The sequence below is a fragment of the Equus quagga genome, chromosome 18, assembly GCF_021613505.1.
Source record: "Equus quagga isolate Etosha38 chromosome 18, UCLA_HA_Equagga_1.0, whole genome shotgun sequence".
Classification (NCBI taxonomy): domain Eukaryota; kingdom Metazoa; phylum Chordata; class Mammalia; order Perissodactyla; family Equidae; genus Equus; species Equus quagga.
This window is the reverse complement of record NC_060284.1, coordinates 49081102-49086302: the sequence shown is the minus strand read 5'-3', so window position 1 is coordinate 49086302 and position 5201 is coordinate 49081102.

The following is a 5201-nucleotide window of genomic DNA, read 5'->3' as shown; positions in this document are numbered from 1 at the left end:
TTTCGGTGAATTGAATTGGAAGAAAGGGGAGGAGGAGCTCAGAGAGAAACACCACCTCCTGCCTTCAAGAGGACAATTCCGTGCCCTCCAACGCCTTCCCCGCCCGGAAAGGAGCGAGGGCAGCTGCAAGCCTGGTGGATGGAGGGCCAGTATCAACCCGTTCCCATCGGTCTTTCTCGCCACGGGCATTTACTGAAATATAACCAACGTGCAACCTTTCCCGGTATTTGCCTAATAACCTCAAATTAGATTAAGATTCAGGAGAATATTAAACTACGTAAAGCGCCAAACACTGCAGGCTTCGCACCACTCCTCCCAACCTCACACCCAGCTGGGGGCCCTCCTTCCTCTGCCTTGGCCGACCTCACCAAACTCCCACCGCTCTAGGGCCTGCTTGAGTCTCTGATGCCCTGGGGTCCTCAGCCCCTCAGACCCTTCTCCCTATAACTCCCTCTACTCTCTAACTGGAATCTCTTCCCTCTGGCTGAGACCCCCGGAATGTATCCAACATGTCAGTGCTTGGAGGAAGGGGTGCGGGAGGCTCACCCATCCTGCCCTTCATTCTGCAAGCTGGTCGTGCCAGGCCACTGGGGGCTCTGCAGGAGTCTAAGAACCCTTGGCTGAGAGCTTCAAACCGTGGGCGGCTGGCCACACACTTGGCTGTGCATGAGGTACTTGTTGGGAAGACCCATTCCAGACCCTCTCCCTAATCCTCTGCCCTGACTCACCCCAAATCCTGCTTTGGGAAGAGGAGTGAGAGTCGGGGGCCCGATTTTATGCCCACACCAAGAGTGGGGTTTCAGGAGTTCTTGCAGTCCTGACCTCTTTCCTTCTACTTTTCTTTCCCTTTTTCTTTTTTCTTTTCTTTCCTTTTGTTGTTTTCCTTCTTTTCTTTCTCTCTTTCTTCCTTAAGCTTTGTCTTTTCCTTCTATCATTCCTTTCTCTCTCATATTTCCCTGGCTTTTGCTTTCTCCAGTCTCTCAGTCCTAAATGCCCCAATCCACATATCTCAGGCTCTAAGAGGCCACTAGCGACCTGCTCGCCAGCACTGCTAGACCCAGATAGAGCCTGCAGGGGCCGTGGGAAACTGGGGGCAGAACAGAAGCTGACTGGTCTTAGCAGGCTCAGGGGCTTCCCAGGGCCCAAGGCCCAGGCTCCAGGAGAGGCCCACTCCCTGCACAAACCTTTCCTTTCCTTTGGCCAACAAGACCCCACTCACTCACCTCTCTCCCCACAGTCTTCCCCCACAAGACACATGTGAGCTGGGCTTCCAGTTATAATGTAAACATTGCAGGGAAAATAGATGGAAAGGCAGAAAGCGGGAGTCCCAGGCAGGTAGGAAAGCCAACTCCATCAGATGGTTGGGTGAAAAAATGCATCTGTGGCACCGAGGGAAGCTCCCAGGCAGGGCAGATGGGGACGGGGGTTGGGGTGGGGGGTGCAGGTTACTAGTGAGGGCATGAGGGAGGTTGAGGTCGAGGAGCAGCAGGGAACTCAGCCTTCGCAAAGCCAACAGCAATGAAACCGGCCCCACACTACTTTGCCTGGAGAGGAGCTTTAATGCCATGTTTGCTCAGAGCGAAATCCACCAGTGAGACTGGATTGGCCATCAAGGGAAGAGAAAAAATAGCCCAAGAAGAGAGACTGCCAACATTCCACCAAGAAACTGAAATTGGGAAAAGTGAAAATGGAGGAGGGGAGGTCTTCTTGCATTTCACCCTCTTCCCGTTCTTTCTGGATCCCAGAGGAAGCAGCTGGCTGGGGCAGCGCTGCTGGCCATTCCGAGGACTATTTTCCCCACAGCTCCCCTCACGCTCGCAGCCCCAGCTCACCTGGCCAGCCAGCCTTCACTGGGGGTGGGAAGGAAAAGCTAGGCCTGCGATCTGGGTGAAGCGAGGTGGCTGCAGCCACCTGGATGCCAAACTTGACCAAACTCAACTTGAGCCCCTCAGAGCCTGAAGATCATGTGGGACTTTGGGGCATCACTGCCTGCCGAGCCACGTTCTTTGAGAGGTGGAGATGCTGATGATGACTCTGTCTCCTACCCAGCCCGGCTTCGTAGGGCTGGTCTGTGGCTTCACAGGGAGCCCTCTTTGGGTGCCAGGGACCTCTGCTTTACTCCCTTTTCCTGCCAAATTAAGCCAAAAGCTTTCTCTCCCAAGCTGAGGTTTTTCTTCTGAAATCTGGAGTTCTTGCTTGTGCTCAGCATCAAGGACCTAGGAGTTTTCCTGCTCTGCCCGCTCTTCCAAGACAAATCTGATTTCCAGGAAATAAACGAATGATACCAATCAGTGCTCCAGGCCACAAGACCTGTTCCTTATATGCATTTCAAATGGATCTGAGCTATGGAAATGTTAATTAAATCGTACAGAGGACCTCGGAGTTGAGCCCCGCGAATGCGTGCATGGGTGGGAGAGGCAAGGGGGCTTGAGGGGTACTCAGTTTGAAAGCATTTGAGGGTCCACCATAGGGAGCTGCATCTAGTGACCATGGAGTTATGGAGATGGCTCCCATGCCAGATTAACACTCCCCGTCTTCAGGAAGCTCCCAGTCTGAGCGTGGAGATGGTATGCATGGCACTGGCTGTGTGACAGCATGGACAAGTTCCACTGGAGAAGGATGGGTGCTTTGAGCTGAGCTGAGGGCTCCAAGGTTACCTTGTAATGGCTCAGTTACCAGCCCACAGGTGTGTGGAGGATGGCTGCCTAGAAACTAGGGGTGGGGCAGGCAGGGAGCCTTCACAGAATAGGTGGTTTTGGGGTTGAACTAATAAAGGGTCGGAGCCATGGAAAGCCGACATTTCTAAACCCATACAGCCCAAGACTACTGGACCCTAAGCCACGAGGGAAGACCCCAGGACTGGCAAGATCAAATGGAGAGGACAGCTTCAGGAGGGTTTCACTGAACCAGGAACTTGGCAGTTTGATCTTAGTTGACGGAGCCTGGCTGGGGATGACAATCTCTAGTTCCCTTCTGACTCGAGCGAGCATTATATCTGTTCTGCTCAACATGCCTGGCTCTGAGGAAAGACCAGATGGAGCTCCTGCCCTTTTATCTCCTGGCTCTAAAGGATGCAGCACTCAAGCTGGGAAGGCCTCCTGTGTATATTGCGAGGGAGGCTTTTTCCGGCCTGTATAAGACAATTCCATCAGTGGCCCCCTCCCCCACCATGCCCAAATCACTTCTAGGCAGAGAGAACAAATTGCATGTAAGTGCATTTGCACCAGAGACAGCCCGGGGATACAGGGATTAAGAATTCTGACTCTAGAGCTACATTACCTGCCCTAAAAGCTGTGAGACCCCTGCCAAGTTACATACCCTCTCTGTACCTGAGTTTTCTCCTCTGTAAAATGGGGCTGGTGACACTAGTTCTTGGTTCTGAACTTGATGTGGGTGGAATGAGTTAGTGCATGTAAAAGGCTTAGCACAGGGCTTGGCACAGTAAAAAGGCTCAATAAATATTAGCTCTTTATAAGTGGTACAGACCAGAGAGGAGATATAGAATGAGACTTGGTGGCGAGAGAGGAAAGCTGTGGAAATAATGTCTTAGCTTTTCCCTCTCTGATTTTCCTAGAAGCAGGGCCCTCTGCATGGCATTGCCTCTCCTGTTTTTTGAGCTGGGTCAAAGTTCTCATTTCCAGTGAAGGCAGCCAAGGAGAGCAATACTGGGGGGAGGTGTCGGAGGTGCAGTTCCAGCCCACCCTACTGCTACTGACCCTTGCTAGGGAGAGTCCTCAGACCTCCTGGGCCCTTGGTGCTGCAGACACTGTTGAGAATTAGGAGAACATACATTCACCAATTGCTCTGCCGTGGGAATGCGTCCGTTTACCTGGATTTGTTGACTGTGCTATGAGGTCCTATGTGAAGTAAAGTGAATATTTTTCTTGATTAGGGATAGACAGAATTTCTCATCCCTGGCTTTCTGGGGGTACTTGGCTGTGGGCCAGAGTGCAATGCCTCCTGAAGCTGTTTGAGTACCATCAGCAAGGGGCTGCCCCCTCCCCACCTCTTCTGTACTGGCAGGCCCTGCAACTCTGGCAATGTCGGCCTCTCCACAGGCCGCCAACATGTGTCCTTGTTCTGAAAGACTGTTCAAGTTATACACCTATATATATATGTATGTATGTATAAATAATTGGTTTTATAAGGTATATATTATAAATGGTTTTATATTATATGTTATATATTATATATAATATTGATTTTTTATATATTAAAAACCATCGAGGGCTGATTTGTCTGGACAATGGGGCTCCCTGTGTTGGTAATCTCCCTACCCCAGGTAGCATCGGGGTCACCAGGAATGCAATGCATATCACCCAAGAGTTCTGGATCTTTTTATTTGATTTTGCCTAAGGAGGGTCTAAGAAGTGGCCTATAAGTTATGGACTCAAACTAAGGAAAAGCTCACGTGCCCCTCCCAGCTCCTCTCTCCCTAGTCTGTCCAAAGACAGAGGCAAGCACACATCTGGCCATTCCAGCTACCCCATCTCTGCACACCGGAGGATCTAATTCCCCCGCCCCTCTGAGCTGCGCGATCGATCGATTGGGGAGCTGCTTTCCACTCTCCTTGTATAAAGAACAATTCATTCTCCACTCCTGCAGAACGAGAGGTTGATCCATAAGGAGGCTGTAAAAATCTACTTGTCCACCTTTGTGGGTGATGGCTCAGGGCCTGGCCAGCTCACATAGTTCTACTGAGGACATTTTCCTCTTGGGTGGCCGATTTTTATTAGCGACAAGTGAAATTCAAACACTTCTGGCAAAAAAAAAAAAAGCCATCACATCAAGGCTTTAATGCTTCAAATCGTTTGCCTTTAGCTGCTGGTTCCTTTTTTTTTTTTTGAAGATTGACACCTGAGCTAACAACTGTTGCCAATCCTTTTTTTTCCCCTTTGCTTTATCTCCCCAAACCCCCACCCTCCCCCCCCCCCCCGCACATAATTGTATATCTTAGTTGCAGGCCCTTCTAGTTGTGGGACGTGGGACACCGCCTCAAAGTGGCCTGACAAGCGGTGCCGTGTCTGCGCCCAGGATCCGAACCCTGGGCCGCCACAGCGGAGCTCGCGAACTTAACGACTCGGCCATGGAGCCGGCCCCTAGCTGCTGGTTCTTGTGGGCAGCCCCATTTCAGTGATCTAGGGGGCCCCTCTCCCCAGCCTCTCTACTGCCAGCCTCAGCCCACTACCCTCACCCCAGGA